General features: G+C 46.1%; 16 non-coding genes across 16 annotated transcripts; all 16 read left to right on the forward strand.

The window, feature by feature from the left end:
- Positions 1-552: 552 nt before the first annotated feature.
- On the forward strand, positions 553-625 carry trnav-uac (transfer RNA valine (anticodon UAC)). Its single transcript has one exon. It is a non-coding gene; the product is annotated as a tRNA-Val (tRNA).
- Positions 626-2,077: 1,452 nt separating this feature from the next.
- Positions 2,078-2,150, forward strand: trnar-acg (transfer RNA arginine (anticodon ACG)). The gene has a single exon. It is a non-coding gene; the product is annotated as a tRNA-Arg (tRNA).
- Positions 2,151-3,057: 907 nt separating this feature from the next.
- Positions 3,058-3,130, forward strand: trnav-aac (transfer RNA valine (anticodon AAC)). Its single transcript has one exon. It is a non-coding gene; the product is annotated as a tRNA-Val (tRNA).
- A 1,455-nt stretch (positions 3,131-4,585) lies between these two features.
- trnac-aca (transfer RNA cysteine (anticodon ACA)) lies at positions 4,586-4,658 on the forward strand. Its single transcript has one exon. It is a non-coding gene; the product is annotated as a tRNA-Cys (tRNA).
- A 907-nt stretch (positions 4,659-5,565) lies between these two features.
- trnav-aac (transfer RNA valine (anticodon AAC)) lies at positions 5,566-5,638 on the forward strand. Its single transcript has one exon. It is a non-coding gene; the product is annotated as a tRNA-Val (tRNA).
- A 1,455-nt stretch (positions 5,639-7,093) lies between these two features.
- Positions 7,094-7,166, forward strand: trnar-acg (transfer RNA arginine (anticodon ACG)). The gene has a single exon. It is a non-coding gene; the product is annotated as a tRNA-Arg (tRNA).
- A 2,422-nt stretch (positions 7,167-9,588) lies between these two features.
- trnar-acg (transfer RNA arginine (anticodon ACG)) lies at positions 9,589-9,661 on the forward strand. Its single transcript has one exon. It is a non-coding gene; the product is annotated as a tRNA-Arg (tRNA).
- A 907-nt stretch (positions 9,662-10,568) lies between these two features.
- On the forward strand, positions 10,569-10,641 carry trnav-aac (transfer RNA valine (anticodon AAC)). The gene has a single exon. It is a non-coding gene; the product is annotated as a tRNA-Val (tRNA).
- A 1,455-nt stretch (positions 10,642-12,096) lies between these two features.
- Positions 12,097-12,169, forward strand: trnar-acg (transfer RNA arginine (anticodon ACG)). Its single transcript has one exon. It is a non-coding gene; the product is annotated as a tRNA-Arg (tRNA).
- Positions 12,170-13,076: 907 nt separating this feature from the next.
- Positions 13,077-13,149, forward strand: trnav-aac (transfer RNA valine (anticodon AAC)). Its single transcript has one exon. It is a non-coding gene; the product is annotated as a tRNA-Val (tRNA).
- Positions 13,150-14,604: 1,455 nt separating this feature from the next.
- On the forward strand, positions 14,605-14,677 carry trnar-acg (transfer RNA arginine (anticodon ACG)). The gene has a single exon. It is a non-coding gene; the product is annotated as a tRNA-Arg (tRNA).
- A 907-nt stretch (positions 14,678-15,584) lies between these two features.
- Positions 15,585-15,657, forward strand: trnav-aac (transfer RNA valine (anticodon AAC)). The gene has a single exon. It is a non-coding gene; the product is annotated as a tRNA-Val (tRNA).
- Positions 15,658-17,112: 1,455 nt separating this feature from the next.
- Positions 17,113-17,185, forward strand: trnar-acg (transfer RNA arginine (anticodon ACG)). The gene has a single exon. It is a non-coding gene; the product is annotated as a tRNA-Arg (tRNA).
- Positions 17,186-18,092: 907 nt separating this feature from the next.
- Positions 18,093-18,165, forward strand: trnav-aac (transfer RNA valine (anticodon AAC)). Its single transcript has one exon. It is a non-coding gene; the product is annotated as a tRNA-Val (tRNA).
- A 1,455-nt stretch (positions 18,166-19,620) lies between these two features.
- On the forward strand, positions 19,621-19,693 carry trnar-acg (transfer RNA arginine (anticodon ACG)). The gene has a single exon. It is a non-coding gene; the product is annotated as a tRNA-Arg (tRNA).
- A 907-nt stretch (positions 19,694-20,600) lies between these two features.
- On the forward strand, positions 20,601-20,673 carry trnav-aac (transfer RNA valine (anticodon AAC)). Its single transcript has one exon. It is a non-coding gene; the product is annotated as a tRNA-Val (tRNA).
- Positions 20,674-22,903: the final 2,230 nt, after the last annotated feature.

Consider the following 22,903-nt stretch of genomic DNA (forward strand, 5'->3'; position numbering starts at 1 on the left):
TCTGCGGAAAATACTGGAACAACTCAGCGAGTCAGGCGGAATTTGTCGACAGGACAACAAAGCTTGTCTTTCACCATCACCTTTCATTAAAACCGGGACGGGTTAGAAATGTCGGACGTTTTAACCAAGTCAAATCCTGGTGGGAGCAAACAGAACAACAGGAAAGCGCTCTGACAGGGTGCAAGTCAGGAGAGATTAAATGAGAAAAGGCCTAGGGTTCCCTGGCCACAGAGTGAGGTGAGCATCGAATGAGAGAATAATTACACCACAGTATGAGGCCATTCCAGCCGCTGTGTCTGTGCCAGCTCTCAACAACTACCGCCCGGATACAAAGAAGAAGTGGAAACAAGATTCAAACCCAAATCTGCGATGGAAGGACACACAGAATGGGGGCAGCATTTACAGTGTGAGACTGTTGCACACACTATGAGTGTGAAAGCTGTAAGAAACAGCAGTCGTCTTGTAATAAATGGCCTAGCCTCTCAGCCTCACCATGCGAATCTGCAGCAAACAGTGAGGTTTCACATTGTACACGTCCGCTGATTGCCAGCTGTTTCTGTAGTGTAGTGGTTATCACATTCGCCTTACACGCGAAAAGTCCCCGGTTCGAAACCGGGCAGAAACATCTCGTATTTCCAGTTTAGTCTGTTGCTGACTATTGCCGCAATCTCGTAACTGGTCTTCATCAACGAGGAATAGCAAAATGCATGCACCCGTCTGGTTGTGGTTATTTACGAAAGCCCTGCATTCTCAATTTAACTTCCACTTCAAGCAAAACATAACTTATCTTCGTCTGTAAAGTTCGATTCCTGATTGTTTTATAAGTTGAGACATCGGTTTTAAAGAAACGGCTGTCTTCTTGTAATAAGTGACATGGCCTCTCAGATGAACCATGAGAATCTGCAGCAACACAGTGAGGTTGAACATTGCACAAGTCCATTGATTACTGCACCGCCAGCGGTTTCTGTAGTGTAGTGGTTAGCACATTCCCCTAACATCCGATAGGTCCCCGGGGCCATACCGGGTAGAAACATCAAGTGCTTCTCATGTTGTGTGAGGAATGTTTGCACAAAGTACTTGTGTTCCCCATCTCGTATGTTCGAGGATTATGAGGATTAGTCTCTCATGAGCCACTAAAATAAATTCCACATTAAGTCACAAGCACTGAATTTTCGACAGGCAATGAGAAGAAAAGGACCTTCTTATCTTGGATATTCGGAGCTAGTTCATCCACAACAGAATTTCATGCATTTACAAATGCAGATAAACATACTTATTCACCATCTCAAACATGTCTAAATGAACGACAAATGCAACTTACTGCGGATGCTTCATTCTGAAACAAAAACGGAACATACTGGACAATCTCAGCAGGACTGACAGCCTCTGTGGAGCGAGATGGCAGCGGTCGTTCCGGGCCTGGGTGACTCTTTGTCAAAGCTGGAGAACTGGAAATGGGGTCAGATTCAGACTAATGTGGATGGGGCGGGGTTGGCGTGCCCTATTGGGCCTCGATAGAGTGGTCAGCAATAGGTGGAAAATGACGAAAATGTCTCGGACAGAAAGAAAAAGGGAATGTAAATGAGGCTAATCAAGGTGCTGATAGTGGCGCCTCAAGAGATCAGAATGTGTTAATCGCAGAAAGTAAGCAGTGTGTCAGCGAACAATTGGCGACAGGGATCAGATTGCTCAAGTAGGATGGTATGGGCTGGGGGAGGGGGGCAATGCTGAGGGTAAAACATATCAATGCAAGGAATTAAAATAAGATGATGGATACAGATGGTGGAGGGGGAAGAAGCAGATGGTGGAGGGGGAAGAGAGGTTACACAGTCTGATGTTGTTGAACTGAATAAAATGAAACATACAGAGAGCTGCCTGAATCTACTGGAATAAGTCAATAGAAGTAAGTGAATATCCACACATAGACAAGCTTTTAGAAAATGTCTTGATTGTCTCGGGAACGTATTGGTTCCCTGCTGTGTGAGCTCAGCTTCTCAAAGGAAACCCAATGTGAATGAATCCCGCCGAATGCGCCACAGAGGCTCAACAAGGAATAGCAAAATGCATGCACCCGGCTGGGCCAGTGGCGCAATGGATAACGCGTCTGACTACGAATCAGGAGATTCTAGGTTCGACTCCTGGCTGGCTCGGAATTCGAACTTTTGGCGTGCGCTGTAACTCACTGGGTGGGACAGCTGATTCTTGATGCAGAGCAAAGTGAGCAGAACGTCTTCAATTCTCGTATCGAAAGTTGATCCGACATCTGCGGAAGATACTGGAACAACTCAGCGAGTCAGGCGGCATTTGTCGACAGGACAACAAAGCACGTCTTTCACCATCACCTTTCATTAAAACCGGGGCGGGTTAGAAATGTCGGACGTTTTAACCAAGTCAAATCCCGGTGGGAGCAAACAGAATAACAGGAAAGCGCTCTGACAGGGTGCAAGTCAGGAGAGATTAAATGAGAAAAGGCCTAGGGTTCCCTGGCCACAGAGTGAGGTGAGCATCGAATGAGAGAATAATTACACCACAGTATGAGGCCATTCCAGCCGCTGTGTCTGTGCCAGCTCTCAGCAACTACCGCCCGGATACAAAGACGAAGTGGAAACAAGATTCAAACCCAAATCTGCGATGGTAGTACACACAGAATGGGGGCAGCATTTACAGTGTGAGACGGTTGCACACACTATGAGTGTGAAAGCTGTATTGAGCCCAGTGGAAAGATGCGCTGCTGTTCCTCGAGTGTTTGTTGAGCTTCTTTGGAACATTTCAGGAGGCCGAGGTCCGGAAGGTCAGCGTTAAGATGCAGCTCTCCAGTCAGTTCAATTCTCCACTTTGGCTCTGTAGATTAGATGGGTCACGTCCCTGTGAAGTTAACGCAGATCATGTTAAGTTCGATCTAATTTCTACATCTCGTGGTTTTATATGTTGAAACATCTGTTTTTGAAAGAAACAGCAGTCGACTTGTAATAAGTGGCCTAGCCTCTCAGCCTCACCATGCGAATCTGCAGCAACACAGTGAGGTTGCACATTGTACACGTCCGTTGATTGCCAGCTGTTTCTGTAGTGTAGTGGTTATCACATTCGCCTAACACGCGAAAGGTCCCCGGCTCGAAACCGGGCAGAAACATCTCGTATTTCCAGTTTAGTCTGTTGCTGACTATTGCCGCAATCTCGTAACTGGTCTTCATCAACGAGAAATAGCAAAATGCATGCACCCGTCTGGTTGTGGTTATTTTCGAAAGCCCTGCCTTCTCAATTTAACTTCCACTTCAAGCAAAACATAACTTATCTTCAGTTCTGTAAAGTTCGATTCCTGATTGTTTTATAAGTTGAGACATCGGTTTTAAAGAAACGGCTGTCTTCTTGTAATAAGTGACATGGCCTCTCAGACGAACCATGAGAAGCTGCAGCAACACAGTGAGGTTGAACATTGCACAAGTCCAATGATTACTGCACCGCCAGCGGTTTCTGTAGTGTAGTGGTTAGCACATTCCCCTAACATGCGAAAGGTCCCCGGGGCCATACCGGGTAGAAACATCAAGTGCTTCTCATGTTGTGTGAGGAATGTTTGCACAAAGTACTTTTGTTCCCCCATCTCGTATGTTCGAGGATTATGAGGTTTAGTCTCTCATGAGCCACTGAAATAAATTCCACATTAAGTAACAAGCACTGAATTTTCGACAGGCAATGAGAAGAAAAGGACCTTCCTATTTTGGATATTCGGAGCTAGTTCATCCACAACAGAATTTCATGCATTTACAAATGCAGATAAACATACTTATTCACCATCTCAAACATGTCTAAATGAACGACAAATGCAACTTACTGCGGATGCTTCATTCTGAAACAAAAACAGAACATACTGGACAATCTCAGCAGGACTGACAGCCTCTGTGGAGCGAGATGGCAGCGGTCGTTCCGGGCCTGGGTGACTCTTTGTCAAAGCTGGAGAACTGGAAATGGGGTCAGATTCAGACTAATGTGGATGGGGCGGGGTTGGCGTGCCCTATTGGGCCTCGATAGAGTGGTCAGCAATAGGTGGAAAATGACGAAAATGTCTCGGACAGAAAGAAAAAGGGAATGTAAATGAGGCTAATCAAGGTGCTGATAGTGGCGCCTCAAGAGATCAGAATGTGTTAATCGCAGAAAGTAAGCAGTGTGTCAGCGAACAATTGGCGACAGGGATCAGATTGCTCAAGTAGGATGGTATGGGCTGGGGGAGGGGGGCAATGCTGAGGGTAAAACATATCAATGCAAGGAATTAAAATAAGATGATGGATACAGATGGTGGAGGGGGAAGAAGCAGATGGTGGAGGGGGAAGAGAGGTTACACAGTCTGATGTTGTTGAACTGAATAAAATGAAACATACAGAGAGCTGCCTGAATCTACTGGAATAAGTCAATAGAAGTAAGTGAATATCCACACATAGACAAGCTTTTAGAAAATGTCTTGATTGTCTCGGGAACGTATTGGTTCCCTGCTGTGTGAGCTCAGCTTCTCAAAGGAAACCCAATGTGAATGAATCCCGCCGAATGCGCCACAGAGGCTCAACAAGGAATAGCAAAATGCATTCACCCGGCTGGGCCAGTGGCGCAATGGATAACGCGTCTGACTACAAATCAGGAGATTCCAGGTTCGACTCCTGGCTGGCTCGAAATTCGAACTTTTGGCGTGCGCTTTAACTCACTGGGTGGGACAGCTGATTCTTGATGCAGAGCAAAGTGAGCAGAACGTCTTCAATTCTCGTATCGAAAGTTGATCCGACATCTGCGGAAGATACTGGAACAACTCAGCGAGTCAGGCGGGATTTGTCGACAGGACAACACAGCTCGTCTTTCACCATCACTTTTCATTAAAACCGGGACGGGTTAGAAATGTCGGACGTTTTAACCAAGTCAAATCCCGGTGGGAGCAAACAGAATAACAGGAAAGCGCTCTGACAGGGTGCAAGTCAGGAGAGATTAAATGAGAAAAGGCCTAGGGTTCCCTGGCCACAGAGTGAGGTGAGCATCGAATGAGAGAATAATTACACCACAGTATGAGGCCATTCCAGCCGCTGTGTCTGTGCCAGCTCTCAGCAACTACCGCCCGGATACAAAGACGAAGTGGAAACAAGATTCAAACCCAAATCTGCGATGGTAGTACACACAGAATGGGGGCAGCATTTACAGTGTGAGACGGTTGCACACACTATGAGTGTGAAAGCTGTATTGAGCCCAGTGGAAAGATGCGCTGCTGTTCCTCGAGTGTTTGTTGAGCTTCTTTGGAACATTTCAGGAGGCCGAGGTCCGGAAGGTCAGCGTTAAGATGCAGCTCTCCAGTCAGTTCAATTCTCCACTTTGGCTCTGTAGATTAGATGGGTCACGTCCCTGTGAAGTTAACGCAGATCATGTTAAGTTCGATCTAATTTCTACATCTCGTGGTTTTATATGTTGAAACATCTGTTTTTGAAAGAAACAGCAGTCGACTTGTAATAAGTGGCCTAGCCTCTCAGCCTCACCATGCGAATCTGCAGCAACACAGTGAGGTTGCACATTGTACACGTCCGTTGATTGCCAGCTGTTTCTGTAGTGTAGTGGTTATCACATTCGCCTAACACGCGAAAGGTCCCCGGTTCGAAACCGGGCAGAAACATCTCGTATTTCCAGTTTAGTCTGTTGCTGACTATTGCCGCAATCTCGTAACTGGTCTTCATCAACGAGAAATAGCAAAATGCATGCACCCGTCTGGTTGTGGTTATTTTCGAAAGCCCTGCCTTCTCAATTTAACTTCCACTTCAAGCAAAACATAACTTATCTTCAGTTCTGTAAAGTTCGATTCCTGATTGTTTTATAAGTTGAGACATCGGTTTTAAAGAAACGGCTGTCTTCTTGTAATAAGTGACATGGCCTCTCAGACGAACCATGAGAAGCTGCAGCAACACAGTGAGGTTGAACATTGCACAAGTCCATTGATTACTGCACCGCCAGCGGTTTCTGTAGTGTAGTGGTTAGCACATTCCCCTAACATGCGAAAGGTCCCCGGGGCCATACCGGGTAGAAACATCAAGTGCTTCTCATGTTGTGTGAGGAATGTTTGCACAAAGTACTTTTGTTCCCCCATCTCGTATGTTCGAGGATTATGAGGTTTAGTCTCTCATGAGCCACTGAAATAAATTCCACATTAAGTAACAAGCACTGAATTTTCGACAGGCAATGAGAAGAAAAGGACCTTCCTATTTTGGATATTCGGAGCTAGTTCATCCACAACAGAATTTCATGCATTTACAAATGCAGATAAACATACTTATTCACCATCTCAAACATGTCTAAATGAACGACAAATGCAACTTACTGCGGATGCTTCATTCTGAAACAAAAACAGAACATACTGGACAATCTCAGCAGGACTGACAGCCTCTGTGGAGCGAGATGGCAGCGGTCGTTCCGGGCCTGGGTGACTCTTTGTCAAAGCTGGAGAACTGGAAATGGGGTCAGATTCAGACTAATGTGGATGGGGCGGGGTTGGCGTGCCCTATTGGGCCTCGATAGAGTGGTCAGCAATAGGTGGAAAATGACGAAAATGTCTCGGACAGAAAGAAAAAGGGAATGTAAATGAGGCTAATCAAGGTGCTGATAGTGGCGCCTCAAGAGATCAGAATGTGTTAATCGCAGAAAGTAAGCAGTGTGTCAGCGAACAATTGGCGACAGGGATCAGATTGCTCAAGTAGGATGGTATGGGCTGGGGGAGGGGGGCAATGCTGAGGGTAAAACATATCAATGCAAGGAATTAAAATAAGATGATGGATACAGATGGTGGAGGGGGAAGAAGCAGATGGTGGAGGAGGAAGAGAGGTTACACAGTCTGATGTTGTTGAACTGAATAAAATGAAACATACAGAGAGCTGCCTGAATCTACTGGAATAAGTCAATAGAATTAAGTGAATATCCACACATAGACAAGCTTTTAGAAAATGTCTTGATTGTCTCGGGAACGTATTGGTTCCCTGCTGTGTGAGCTCAGCTTCTCAAAGGAAACCCAATGTGAATGAATCCCGCCGAATGCGCCACAGAGGCTCAACAAGGAATAGCAAAATGCATGCACCCGGCTGGGCCAGTGGCGCAATGGATAACGCGTCTGACTACGAATCAGGAGATTCTAAGTTCGACTCCTGGCTGGCTCGGAATTCGAACTTTTGGCGTGCGCTTTAACTCACTGGGTGGGACAGCTGATTCTTGATGCAGAGCAAAGTGAGCAGAACGTCTTCAATTCTCATATCGAAAGTTGATCCGACATCTGCGGAAGATACTGGAACAACTCAGCGAGTCAGGCGGCATTTGCCGACAGGACAACACAGCTCGTCTTTCACCATCACTTTTCATTAAAACCGGGACGGGTTAGAAATGTCGGACGTTTTAACCAAGTCAAATCCCGGTGGGAGCAAGCAGAATAACAGGAAAGCGCTCTGACAGGGTGCAAGTCAGGAGAGATTAAATGAGAAAAGGCCTAGGGTTCCCTGGCCACAGAGTGAGGTGAGCATCGAATGAGAGAATAATTACACCACAGTATGAGGCCATTCCAGCCGCTGTGTCTGTGCCAGCTCTCAGCAACTACCGCCCGGATACAAAGACGAAGTGGAAACAAGATTCAAACCCAAATCTGCGATGGTAGTACACACAGAATGGGGGCAGCATTTACAGTGTGAGACGGTTGCACACACTATGAGTGTGAAAGCTGTATTGAGCCCAGTGGAAAGATGCGCTGCTGTTCCTCGAGTGTTTGTTGAGCTTCTTTGGAACATTTCAGGAGGCCGAGGTCCGGGAGGTCAGCGTTAAGATGCAGCTCTCCAGTCAGTTCAATTCTCCACTTTGGCTCTGTGGATTAGTTGGGTCACGTCCCTGTGAAGTTAACGCAGATCATGTTAAGTTCGATCTAATTTCTACATCTCGTGGTTTTATATGTTGAAACATCTGTTTTTGAAAGAAACAGCAGTCGTCTTGTAATAAGTGGCCTAGCCTCTCAGCCTCACCATGCGAATCTGCAGCAACACAGTGAGGTTGCACATTGTACACGTCCGTTGATTGCCAGCTGTTTCTGGAGTGTAGTGGTTATCACATTCGCCTAACACGCGAAAAGTTCGAAACCGAGCAGAAACATCTCGTACTTCCAGTTTAGTCTGTTGCTGACTATTGCCGCAATCTCGTAACTGGTCTTCATCAACGAGGAATAGCAAAATGTATGCATCCGTCTGGTTGTGGTTATTTTCGAAAGCCCTGCCTTCTCAATTTAACTTCCACTTCAAGCATAACTTATCTTCAGGTCTGTAAAGTTCGATTCCTGATTGTTTTATAAGTTGAGACATCGGTTTTAAAGAAACGGCTGTCTTCTTGTAATAAGTGACATGGCCTCTCAGACGAACCATGAGAATCTGCAGCAACACAGTGAGGTTAAACATTGCACAAGTCCATTGATTACTGCACCGCCAGCGGTTTCTGTAGTGTAGTGGTTAGCACATTCCCCTAACATGCGAAAGGTCCCCGGGGCCATACCGGGTAGAAACATCAAGTGCTTCTCATGTTGTGTGAGGAATGTTTGCACAAAGTACTTGTGTTCCCCATCTCGTATGTTCGAGGATTATGAGGATTAGTCTCTCATGAGCCACTAAAATAAATTCCACATTAAGTCACAAGCACTGAATTTTCGACAGGCAATGAGAAGAAAAGGACCTTCTTATTTTGGATATTCGGAGCTAGTTCATCCACAACAGAATTTCATGCATTTACAAATGCAGATAAACATACTTATTCACCATCTCAAACATGTCTAAATGAACGACAAATGCAACTTACTGCGGATGCTTCATTCTGAAACAAAAACAGAACATACTGGACAATCTCAGCAGGACTGACAGCCTCTGTGGAGCGAGATGGCAGCGGTCGTTCCGGGCCTGGGTGACTCTTTGTCAAAGCTGGAGAACTGGAAATGGGGTCAGATTCAGACTAATGTGGATGGGGCGGGGTTGGCGTGCCCTATTGGGCCTCGATAGAGTGGTCAGCAATAGGTGGAAAATGACGAAAATGTCTCGGACAGAAAGAAAAAGGGAATGTAAATGAGGCTAATCAAGGTGCTGATAGTGGCGCCTCAAGAGATCAGAATGTGTTAATCGCAGAAAGTAAGCAGTGTGTCAGCGAACAATTGGCGACAGGGATCAGATTGCTCAAGTAGGATGGTATGGGCTGGGGGAGGGGGGCAATGCTGAGGGTAAAACATATCAATGCAAGGAATTAAAATAAGATGATGGATACAGATGGTGGAGGGGGAAGAAGCAGATGGTGGAGGGGGAAGAGAGGTTACACAGTCTGATGTTGTTGAACTGAATAAAATGAAACATACAGAGAGCTGCCTGAATCTACTGGAATAAGTCAATAGAAGTAAGTGAATATCCACACATAGACAAGCTTTTAGAAAATGTCTTGATTGTCTCGGGAACGTATTGGTTCCCTGCTGTGTGAGCTCAGCTTCTCAAAGGAAACCCAATGTGAATGAATCCCGCCGAATGCGCCACAGAGGCTCAACAAGGAATAGCAAAATGCATTCACCCGGCTGGGCCAGTGGCGCAATGGATAACGCGTCTGACTACGAATCAGGAGATTCCAGGTTCGACTCCTGGCTGGCTCGAAATTCGAACTTTTGGCGTGCGCTTTAACTCACTGGGTGGGACAGCTGATTCTTGATGCAGAGCAAAGTGAGCAGAACGTCTTCAATTCTCGTATCGAAAGTTGATCCGACATCTGCGGAAGATACTGGAACAACTCAGCGAGTCAGGCGGGATTTGTCGACAGGACAACACAGCTCGTCTTTCACCATCACTTTTCATTAAAACCGGGACGGGTTAGAAATGTCGGACGTTTTAACCAAGTCAAATCCCGGTGGGAGCAAACAGAATAACAGGAAAGCGCTCTGACAGGGTGCAAGTCAGGAGAGATTAAATGAGAAAAGGCCTAGGGTTCCCTGGCCACAGAGTGAGGTGAGCATCGAATGAGAGAATAATTACACCACAGTATGAGGCCATTCCAGCCGCTGTGTCTGTGCCAGCTCTCAGCAACTACCGCCCGGATACAAAGACGAAGTGGAAACAAGATTCAAACCCAAATCTGCGATGGTAGTACACACAGAATGGGGGCAGCATTTACAGTGTGAGACGGTTGCACACACTATGAGTGTGAAAGCTGTATTGAGCCCAGTGGAAAGATGCGCTGCTGTTCCTCGAGTGTTTGTTGAGCTTCTTTGGAACATTTCAGGAGGCCGAGGTCCGGAAGGTCAGCGTTAAGATGCAGCTCTCCAGTCAGTTCAATTCTCCACTTTGGCTCTGTAGATTAGATGGGTCACGTCCCTGTGAAGTTAACGCAGATCATGTTAAGTTCGATCTAATTTCTACATCTCGTGGTTTTATATGTTGAAACATCTGTTTTTGAAAGAAACAGCAGTCGACTTGTAATAAGTGGCCTCGCCTCTCAGCCTCACCATGCGAATCTGCAGCAACACAGTGAGGTTGCACATTGTACACGTCCGTTGATTGCCAGCTGTTTCTGTAGTGTAGTGGTTATCACATTCGCCTAACACGCGAAAGGTCCCCGGTTCGAAACCGGGCAGAAACATCTCGTATTTCCAGTTTAGTCTGTTGCTGACTATTGCCGCAATCTCGTAACTGGTCTTCATCAACGAGAAATAGCAAAATGCATGCACCCGTCTGGTTGTGGTTATTTTCGAAAGCCCTGCCTTCTCAATTTAACTTCCACTTCAAGCAAAACATAACTTATCTTCAGTTCTGTAAAGTTCGATTCCTGATTGTTTTATAAGTTGAGACATCGGTTTTAAAGAAACGGCTGTCTTCTTGTAATAAGTGACATGGCCTCTCAGACGAACCATGAGAAGCTGCAGCAACACAGTGAGGTTGAACATTGCACAAGTCCATTGATTACTGCACCGCCAGCGGTTTCTGTAGTGTAGTGGTTAGCACATTCCCCTAACATGCGAAAGGTCCCCGGGGCCATACCGGGTAGAAACATCAAGTGCTTCTCATGTTGTGTGAGGAATGTTTGCACAAAGTACTTTTGTTCCCCCATCTCGTATGTTCGAGGATTATGAGGTTTAGACTCTCATGAGCCACTGAAATAAATTCCACATTAAGTAACAAGCACTGAATTTTCGACAGGCAATGAGAAGAAAAGGACCTTCCTATTTTGGATATTCGGAGCTAGTTCATCCACAACAGAATTTCATGCATTTACAAATGCAGATAAACATACTTATTCACCATCTCAAACATGTCTAAATGAACGACAAATGCAACTTACTGCGGATGCTTCATTCTGAAACAAAAACAGAACATACTGGACAATCTCAGCAGGACTGACAGCCTCTGTGGAGCGAGATGGCAGCGGTCGTTCCGGGCCTGGGTGACTCTTTGTCAAAGCTGGAGAACTGGAAATGGGGTCAGATTCAGACTAATGTGGATGGGGCGGGGTTGGCGTGCCCTATTGGGCCTCGATAGAGTGGTCAGCAATAGGTGGAAAATGACGAAAATGTCTCGGACAGAAAGAAAAAGGGAATGTAAATGAGGCTAATCAAGGTGCTGATAGTGGCGCCTCAAGAGATCAGAATGTGTTAATCGCAGAAAGTAAGCAGTGTGTCAGCGAACAATTGGCGACAGGGATCAGATTGCTCAAGTAGGATGGTATGGGCTGGGGGAGGGGGGCAATGCTGAGGGTAAAACATATCAATGCAAGGAATTAAAATAAGATGATGGATACAGATGGTGGAGGGGGAAGAAGCAGATGGTGGAGGGGGAAGAGAGGTTACACAGTCTGATGTTGTTGAACTGAATAAAATGAAACATACAGAGAGCTGCCTGAATCTACTGGAATAAGTCAATAGAAGTAAGTGAATATCCACACATAGACAAGCTTTTAGAAAATGTCTTGATTGTCTCGGGAACGTATTGGTTCCCTGCTGTGTGAGCTCAGCTTCTCAAAGGAAACCCAATGTGAATGAATCCCGCCGAATGCGCCACAGAGGCTCAACAAGGAATAGCAAAATGCATTCACCCGGCTGGGCCAGTGGCGCAATGGATAACGCGTCTGACTACGAATCAGGAGATTCCAGGTTCGACTCCTGGCTGGCTCGAAATTCGAACTTTTGGCGTGCGCTTTAACTCACTGGGTGGGACAGCTGATTCTTGATGCAGAGCAAAGTGAGCAGAACGTCTTCAATTCTCGTATCGAAAGTTGATCCGACATCTGCGGAAGATACTGGAACGACTCAGCGAGTCAGGCGGGATTTGTCGACAGGACAACACAGCTCGTCTTTCACCATCACTTTTCATTAAAACCGGGACGGGTTAGAAATGTCGGACGTTTTAACCAAGTCAAATCCCGGTGGGAGCAAACAGAATAACAGGAAAGCGCTCTGACAGGGTGCAAGTCAGGAGAGATTAAATGAGAAAAGGCCTAGGGTTCCCTGGCCACAGAGTGAGGTGAGCATCGAATGAGAGAATAATTACACCACAGTATGAGGCCATTCCAGCCGCTGTGTCTGTGCCAGCTCTCAGCAACTACCGCCCGGATACAAAGACGAAGTGGAAACAAGATTCAAACCCAAATCTGCGATGGTAGTACACACAGAATGGGGGCAGCATTTACAGTGTGAGACGGTTGCACACACTATGAGTGTGAAAGCTGTATTGAGCCCAGTGGAAAGATGCGCTGCTGTTCCTCGAGTGTTTGTTGAGCTTCTTTGGAACATTTCAGGAGGCCGAGGTCCGGAAGGTCAGCGTTAAGATGCAGCTCTCCAGTCAGTTCAATTCTCCACTTTGGCTCTGTAGATTAGATGGGTCACGTCCCTGTGAAGTTAACGCAGATCATGTTAAGTTCGATCTAATTTCTACATCTCGTGGTTTTATATGTTGAAACATCTGTTTTTGAAAGAAACAGCAGTCGACTTGTAATAAGTGGCCTAGCCTCTCAGCCTCACCATGCGAATCTGCAGCAACACAGTGAGGTTGCACATTGTACACGTCCGTTGATTGCCAGCTGTTTCTGTAGTGTAGTGGTTATCACATTCGCCTAACACGCGAAAGGTCCCCGGTTCGAAACCGGGCAGAAACATCTCGTATTTCCAGTTTAGTCTGTTGCTGACTATTGCCGCAATCTCGTAACTGGTCTTCATCAACGAGAAATAGCAAAATGCATGCACCCGTCTGGTTGTGGTTATTTTCGAAAGCCCTGCCTTCTCAATTTAACTTCCACTTCAAGCAAAACATAACTTATCTTCAGTTCTGTAAAGTTCGATTCCTGATTGTTTTATAAGTTGAGACATCGGTTTTAAAGAAACGGCTGTCTTCTTGTAATAAGTGACATGGCCTCTCAGACGAACCATGAGAAGCTGCAGCAACACAGTGAGGTTGAACATTGCACAAGTCCATTGATTACTGCACCGCCAGCGGTTTCTGTAGTGTAGTGGTTAGCACATTCCCCTAACATGCGAAAGGTCCCCGGGGCCATACCAGGTAGAAACATCAAGTGCTTCTCATGTTGTGTGAGGAATGTTTGCACAAAGTACTTTTGTTCCCCCATCTCGTATGTTCGAGGATTATGAGGTTTAGACTCTCATGAGCCACTAAAATAAATTCCACATTAAGTCACAAGCACTGAATTTTCGACAGGCAATGAGAAGAAAAGGACCTTCCTATTTTGGATATTCGGAGCTAGTTCATCCACAACAGAATTTCATGCATTTACAAATGCAGATAAACATACTTATTCACCATCTCAAACATGTCTAAATGAACGACAAATGCAACTTACTGCGGATGCTTCATTCTGAAACAAAAACAGAACATACTGGACAATCTCAGCAGGACTGACAGCCTCTGTGGAGCGAGATGGCAGCGGTCGTTCCGGGCCTGGGTGACTCTTTGTCAAAGCTGGAGAACTGGAAATGGGGTCAGATTCAGACTAATGTGGATGGGGCGGGGTTGGCGTGCCCTATTGGGCCTCGATAGAGTGGTCAGCAATAGGTGGAAAATGACGAAAATGTCTCGGACAGAAAGAAAAAGGGAATGTAAATGAGGCTAATCAAGGTGCTGATAGTGGCGCCTCAAGAGATCAGAATGTGTTAATCGCAGAAAGTAAGCAGTGTGTCAGCGAACAATTGGCGACAGGGATCAGATTGCTCAAGTAGGATGGTATGGGCTGGGGGAGGGGGGCAATGCTGAGGGTAAAACATATCAATGCAAGGAATTAAAATAAGATGATGGATACAGATGGTGGAGGGGGAAGAAGCAGATGGTGGAGGGGGAAGAGAGGTTACACAGTCTGATGTTGTTGAACTGAATAAAATGAAACATACAGAGAGCTGCCTGAATCTACTGGAATAAGTCAATAGAAGTAAGTGAATATCCACACATAGACAAGCTTTTAGAAAATGTCTTGATTGTCTCGGGAACGTATTGGTTCCCTGCTGTGTGAGCTCAGCTTCTCAAAGGAAACCCAATGTGAATGAATCCCGCCGAATGCGCCACAGAGGCTCAACAAGGAATAGCAAAATGCATTCACCCGGCTGGGCCAGTGGCGCAATGGATAACGCGTCTGACTACGAATCAGGAGATTCCAGGTTCGACTCCTGGCTGGCTCGAAATTCGAACTTTTGGCGTGCGCTTTAACTCACTGGGTGGGACAGCTGATTCTTGATGCAGAGCAAAGTGAGCAGAACGTCTTCAATTCTCGTATCGAAAGTTGATCCGACATCTGCGGAAGATACTGGAACGACTCAGCGAGTCAGGCGGGATTTGTCGACAGGACAACACAGCTCGTCTTTCACCATCACTTTTCATTAAAACCGGGACGGGTTAGAAATGTCGGACGTTTTAACCAAGTCAAATCCCGGTGGGAGCAAACAGAATAACAGGAAAGCGCTCTGACAGGGTGCAAGTCAGGAGAGATTAAATGAGAAAAGGCCTAGGGTTCCCTGGCCACAGAGTGAGGTGAGCATCGAATGAGAGAATAATTACACCACAGTATGAGGCCATTTCAGCCGCTGTGTCTGTGCCAGCTCTCAGCAACTACCGCCCGGATACAAAGACGAAGTGGAAACAAGATTCAAACCCAAATCTGCGATGGTAGTACACACAGAATGGGGGCAGCATTTACAGTGTGAGACGGTTGCACACACTATGAGTGTGAAAGCTGTATTGAGCCCAGTGGAAAGATGCGCTGCTGTTCCTCGAGTGTTTGTTGAGCTTCTTTGGAACATTTCAGGAGGCCGAGGTCCGGAAGGTCAGCGTTAAGATGCAGCTCTCCAGTCAGTTCAATTCTCCACTTTGGCTCTGTAGATTAGATGGGTCACGTCCCTGTGAAGTTAACGCAGATCATGTTAAGTTCGATCTAATTTCTACATCTCGTGGTTTTATATGTTGAAACATCTGTTTTTGAAAGAAACAGCAGTCGACTTGTAATAAGTGGCCTCGCCTCTCAGCCTCACCATGCGAATCTGCAGCAACACAGTGAGGTTGCACATTGTACACGTCCGTTGATTGCCAGCTGTTTCTGTAGTGTAGTGGTTATCACATTCGCCTAACACGCGAAAGGTCCCCGGTTCGAAACCGGGCAGAAACATCTCGTATTTCCAGTTTAGTCTGTTGCTGACTATTGCCGCAATCTCGTAACTGGTCTTCATCAACGAGAAATAGCAAAATGCATGCACCCGTCTGGTTGTGGTTATTTTCGAAAGCCCTGCCTTCTCAATTTAACTTCCACTTCAAGCAAAACATAACTTATCTTCAGTTCTGTAAAGTTCGATTCCTGATTGTTTTATAAGTTGAGACATCGGTTTTAAAGAAACGGCTGTCTTCTTGTAATAAGTGACATGGCCTCTCAGACGAACCATGAGAAGCTGCAGCAACACAGTGAGGTTGAACATTGCACAAGTCCATTGATTACTGCACCGCCAGCGGTTTCTGTAGTGTAGTGGTTAGCACATTCCCCTAACATGCGAAAGGTCCCCGGGGCCATACCGGGTAGAAACATCAAGTGCTTCTCATGTTGTGTGAGGAATGTTTGCACAAAGTACTTTTGTTCCCCCATCTCGTATGTTCGAGGATTATGAGGTTTAGACTCTCATGAGCCACTGAAATAAATTCCACATTAAGTAACAAGCACTGAATTTTCGACAGGCAATGAGAAGAAAAGGACCTTCCTATTTTGGATATTCGGAGCTAGTTCATCCACAACAGAATTTCATGCATTTACAAATGCAGATAAACATACTTATTCACCATCTCAAACATGTCTAAATGAACGACAAATGCAACTTACTGCGGATGCTTCATTCTGAAACAAAAACAGAACATACTGGACAATCTCAGCAGGACTGACAGCCTCTGTGGAGCGAGATGGCAGCGGTCGTTCCGGGCCTGGGTGACTCTTTGTCAAAGCTGGAGAACTGGAAATGGGGTCAGATTCAGACTAATGTGGATGGGGCGGGGTTGGCGTGCCCTATTGGGCCTCGATAGAGTGGTCAGCAATAGGTGGAAAATGACGAAAATGTCTCGGACAGAAAGAAAAAGGGAATGTAAATGAGGCTAATCAAGGTGCTGATAGTGGCGCCTCAAGAGATCAGAATGTGTTAATCGCAGAAAGTAAGCAGTGTGTCAGCGAACAATTGGCGACAGGGATCAGATTGCTCAAGTAGGATGGTATGGGCTGGGGGAGGGGGGCAATGCTGAGGGTAAAACATATCAATGCAAGGAATTAAAATAAGATGATGGATACAGATGGTGGAGGGGGAAGAAGCAGATGGTGGAGGGGGAAGAGAGGTTACACAGTCTGATGTTGTTGAACTGAATAAAATGAAACATACAGAGAGCTGCCTGAATCTACTGGAATAAGTCAATAGAAGTAAGTGAATATCCACACATAGACAAGCTTTTAGAAAATGTCTTGATTGTCTCGGGAACGTATTGGTTCCCTGCTGTGTGAGCTCAGCTTCTCAAAGGAAACCCAATGTGAATGAATCCCGCCGAATGCGCCACAGAGGCTCAACAAGGAATAGCAAAATGCATTCACCCGGCTGGGCCAGTGGCGCAATGGATAACGCGTCTGACTACGAATCAGGAGATTCCAGGTTCGACTCCTGGCTGGCTCGAAATTCGAACTTTTGGCGTGCGCTTTAACTCACTGGGTGGGACAGCTGATTCTTGATGCAGAGCAAAGTGAGCAGAACGTCTTCAATTCTCGTATCGAAAGTTGATCCGACATCTGCGGAAGATACTGGAACGACTCAGCGAGTCAGGCGGGATTTGTCGACAGGACAACACAGCTCGTCTTTCACCATCACTTTTCATTAAAACCGGGACGGGTTAGAAATGTCGGACGTTTTAACCAAGTCAAATCCCGGTGGGAGCAAACAGAATAACAGGAAAGCGCTCTGACAGGGTGCAAGTCAGGAGAGATTAAATGAGAAAAGGCCTAGGGTTCCCTGGCCACAGAGTGAGGTGAGCATCGAATGAGAGAATAATTACACCACAGTATGAGGCCATTCCAGCCGCTGTGTCTGTGCCAGCTCTCAGCAACTACCGCCCGGATACAAAGACGAAGTGGAAACAAGATTCAAACCCAAATCTGCGATGGTAGTACACACAGAATGGGGGCAGCATTTACAGTGTGAGACGGTTGCACACACTATGAGTGTGAAAGCTGTATTGAGCCCAGTGGAAAGATGCGCTGCTGTTCCTCGAGTGTTTGTTGAGCTTCTTTGGAACATTTCAGGAGGCCGAGGTCCGGAAGGTCAGCGTTAAGATGCAGCTCTCCAGTCAGTTCAATTCTCCACTTTGGCTCTGTAGATTAGATGGGTCACGTCCCTGTGAAGTTAACGCAGATCATGTTAAGTTCGATCTAATTTCTACATCTCGTGGTTTTATATGTTGAAACATCTGTTTTTGAAAGAAACAGCAGTCGACTTGTAATAAGTGGCCTCGCCTCTCAGCCTCACCATGCGAATCTGCAGCAACACAGTGAGGTTGCACATTGTACACGTCCGTTGATTGCCAGCTGTTTCTGTAGTGTAGTGGTTATCACATTCGCCTAACACGCGAAAGGTCCCCGGTTCGAAACCGGGCAGAAACATCTCGTATTTCCAGTTTAGTCTGTTGCTGACTATTGCCGCAATCTCGTAACTGGTCTTCATCAACGAGAAATAGCAAAATGCATGCACCCGTCTGGTTGTGGTTATTTTCGAAAGCCCTGCCTTCTCAATTTAACTTCCACTTCAAGCAAAACATAACTTATCTTCAGTTCTGTAAAGTTCGATTCCTGATTGTTTTATAAGTTGAGACATCGGTTTTAAAGAAACGGCTGTCTTCTTGTAATAAGTGACATGGCCTCTCAGACGAACCATGAGAAGCTGCAGCAACACAGTGAGGTTGAACATTGCACAAGTCCATTGATTACTGCACCGCCAGCGGTTTCTGTAGTGTAGTGGTTAGCACATTCCCCTAACATGCGAAAGGTCCCCGGGGCCATACCGGGTAGAAACATCAAGTGCTTCTCATGTTGTGTGAGGAATGTTTGCACAAAGTACTTTTGTTCCCCCATCTCGTATGTTCGAGGATTATGAGGTTTAGACTCTCATGAGCCACTAAAATAAATTCCACATTAAGTCACAAGCACTGAATTTTCGACAGGCAATGAGAAGAAAAGGACCTTCCTATTTTGGATATTCGGAGCTAGTTCATCCACAACAGAATTTCATGCATTTACAAATGCAGATAAACATACTTATTCACCATCTCAAACATGTCTAAATGAACGACAAATGCAACTTACTGCGGATGCTTCATTCTGAAACAAAAACAGAACATACTGGACAATCTCAGCAGGACTGACAGCCTCTGTGGAGCGAGATGGCAGCGGTCGTTCCGGGCCTGGGTGACTCTTTGTCAAAGCTGGAGAACTGGAAATGGGGTCAGATTCAGACTAATGTGGATGGGGCGGGGTTGGCGTGCCCTATTGGGCCTCGATAGAGTGGTCAGCAATAGGTGGAAAATGACGAAAATGTCTCGGACAGAAAGAAAAAGGGAATGTAAATGAGGCTAATCAAGGTGCTGATAGTGGCGCCTCAAGAGATCAGAATGTGTTAATCGCAGAAAGTAAGCAGTGTGTCAGCGAACAATTGGCGACAGGGATCAGATTGCTCAAGTAGGATGGTATGGGCTGGGGGAGGGGGGCAATGCTGAGGGTAAAACATATCAATGCAAGGAATTAAAATAAGATGATGGATACAGATGGTGGAGGGGGAAGAAGCAGATGGTGGAGGGGGAAGAGAGGTTACACAGTCTGATGTTGTTGAACTGAATAAAATGAAACATACAGAGAGCTGCCTGAATCTACTGGAATAAGTCAATAGAAGTAAGTGAATATCCACACATAGACAAGCTTTTAGAAAATGTCTTGATTGTCTCGGGAACGTATTGGTTCCCTGCTGTGTGAGCTCAGCTTCTCAAAGGAAACCCAATGTGAATGAATCCCGCCGAATGCGCCACAGAGGCTCAACAAGGAATAGCAAAATGCATTCACCCGGCTGGGCCAGTGGCGCAATGGATAACGCGTCTGACTACGAATCAGGAGATTCCAGGTTCGACTCCTGGCTGGCTCGAAATTCGAACTTTTGGCGTGCGCTTTAACTCACTGGGTGGGACAGCTGATTCTTGATGCAGAGCAAAGTGAGCAGAACGTCTTCAATTCTCGTATCGAAAGTTGATCCGACATCTGCGGAAGATACTGGAACGACTCAGCGAGTCAGGCGGGATTTGTCGACAGGACAACACAGCTCGTCTTTCACCATCACTTTTCATTAAAACCGGGACGGGTTAGAAATGTCGGACGTTTTAACCAAGTCAAATCCCGGTGGGAGCAAACAGAATAACAGGAAAGCGCTCTGACAGGGTGCAAGTCAGGAGAGATTAAATGAGAAAAGGCCTAGGGTTCCCTGGCCACAGAGTGAGGTGAGCATCGAATGAGAGAATAATTACACCACAGTATGAGGCCATTCCAGCCGCTGTGTCTGTGCCAGCTCTCAGCAACTACCGCCCGGATACAAAGACGAAGTGGAAACAAGATTCAAACCCAAATCTGCGATGGTAGTACACACAGAATGGGGGCAGCATTTACAGTGTGAGACGGTTGCACACACTATGAGTGTGAAAGCTGTATTGAGCCCAGTGGAAAGATGCGCTGCTGTTCCTCGAGTGTTTGTTGAGCTTCTTTGGAACATTTCAGGAGGCCGAGGTCCGGAAGGTCAGCGTTAAGATGCAGCTCTCCAGTCAGTTCAATTCTCCACTTTGGCTCTGTAGATTAGATGGGTCACGTCCCTGTGAAGTTAACGCAGATCATGTTAAGTTCGATCTAATTTCTACATCTCGTGGTTTTATATGTTGAAACATCTGTTTTTGAAAGAAACAGCAGTCGACTTGTAATAAGTGGCCTCGCCTCTCAGCCTCACCATGCGAATCTGCAGCAACACAGTGAGGTTGCACATTGTACACGTCCGTTGATTGCCAGCTGTTTCTGTAGTGTAGTGGTTATCACATTCGCCTAACACGCGAAAGGTCCCCGGTTCGAAACCGGGCAGAAACATCTCGTATTTCCAGTTTAGTCTGTTGCTGACTATTGCCGCAATCTCGTAACTGGTCTTCATCAACGAGAAATAGCAAAATGCATGCACCCGTCTGGTTGTGGTTATTTTCGAAAGCCCTGCCTTCTCAATTTAACTTCCACTTCAAGCAAAACATAACTTATCTTCAGTTCTGTAAAGTTCGATTCCTGATTGTTTTATAAGTTGAGACATCGGTTTTAAAGAAACGGCTGTCTTCTTGTAATAAGTGACATGGCCTCTCAGACGAACCATGAGAAGCTGCAGCAACACAGTGAGGTTGAACATTGCACAAGTCCATTGATTACTGCACCGCCAGCGGTTTCTGTAGTGTAGTGGTTAGCACATTCCCCTAACATGCGAAAGGTCCCCGGGGCCATACCGGGTAGAAACATCAAGTGCTTCTCATGTTGTGTGAGGAATGTTTGCACAAAGTACTTTTGTTCCCCCATCTCGTATGTTCGAGGATTATGAGGTTTAGACTCTCATGAGCCACTGAAATAAATTCCACATTAAGTAACAAGCACTGAATTTTCGACAGGCAATGAGAAGAAAAGGACCTTCCTATTTTGGATATTCGGAGCTAGTTCATCCACAACAGAATTTCATGCATTTACAAATGCAGATAAACATACTTATTCACCATCTCAAACATGTCTAAATGAACGACAAATGCAACTTACTGCGGATGCTTCATTCTGAAACAAAAACAGAACATACTGGACAATCTCAGCAGGACTGACAGCCTCTGTGGAGCGAGATGGCAGCGGTCGTTCCGGGCCTGGGTGACTCTTTGTCAAAGCTGGAGAACTGGAAATGGGGTCAGATTCAGACTAATGTGGATGGGGCGGGGTTGGCGTGCCCTATTGGGCCTCGATAGAGTGGTCAGCAATAGGTGGAAAATGACGAAAATGTCTCGGACAGAAAGAAAAAGGGAATGTAAATGAGGCTAATCAAGGTGCTGATAGTGGCGCCTCAAGAGATCAGAATGTGTTAATCGCAGAAAGTAAGCAGTGTGTCAGCGAACAATTGGCGACAGGGATCAGATTGCTCAAGTAGGATGGTATGGGCTGGGGGAGGGGGGCAATGCTGAGGGTAAAACATATCAATGCAAGGAATTAAAATAAGATGATGGATACAGATGGTGGAGGGGGAAGAAGCAGATGGTGGAGGGGGAAGAGAGGTTACACAGTCTGATGTTGTTGAACTGAATAAAATGAAACATACAGAGAGCTGCCTGAATCTACTGGAATAAGTCAATAGAAGTAAGTGAATATCCACACATAGACAAGCTTTTAGAAAATGTCTTGATTGTCTCGGGAACGTATTGGTTCCCTGCTGTGTGAGCTCAGCTTCTCAAAGGAAACCCAATGTGAATGAATCCCGCCGAATGCGCCACAGAGGCTCAACAAGGAATAGCAAAATGCATGCACCCGGCTTGGCCAGTGGCGCAATGGATAACGCGTCTGACTACGAATCAGGAGATTCTAAGTTCGACTCCTGGCTGGCTCGGAATTCGAAATTTTGGCGTGCGCTTTAACTCACTGGGTGGGACAGCTGATTCTTGATGCAGAGCAAAGTGAGCAAAACGTCTTCAATTCTCGTATCGAAAGTTGATCCGACATCTGCGGAAGATACTGGAACAACTCAGCGAGTCAGGCGGCATTTGTCGACAGGACAACACAGCTCGTCTTTCACCATCACTTTTCATTAAAACCGGGACGGGTTAGAAATGTCGGACGTTTTAACCAAGTCAAATCCCGGTGGGAGCAAGCAGAATAACAGGAAAGCGCTCTGACAGGGTGCAAGTCAGGAGAGATTAAATGAGAAAAGGCCTAGGGTTCCCTGGCCACAGAGTGAGGTGAGCATCGAATGAGAGAATAATTACACCACAGTATGAGGCCATTCCAGCCGCTGTGTCTGTGCCAGCTCTCAGCAACTACCGCCCGGATACAAAGACGAAGTGGAAACAAGATTCAAACCCAAATCTGCGATGGTAGTACACACAGAATGGGGGCAGCATTTACGGTGTGAGACGGTTGCACACACTATGAGTGTGAAAGCTGTATTGAGCCCAGTGGAAAGATGCGCTGCTGTTCCTCGAGTGTTTGTTGAGCTTCTTTGGAACATTTCAGGAGGCCGAGGTCCGGGAGGTCAGCGTTAAGATGCAGCTCTCCAGTCAGTTCAATTCTCCACTTTGGCTCTGTGGATTAG

Source organism: Scyliorhinus torazame, chromosome 5 (genome assembly GCF_047496885.1).
Source record: "Scyliorhinus torazame isolate Kashiwa2021f chromosome 5, sScyTor2.1, whole genome shotgun sequence".
NCBI lineage: Eukaryota > Metazoa > Chordata > Chondrichthyes > Carcharhiniformes > Scyliorhinidae > Scyliorhinus > Scyliorhinus torazame.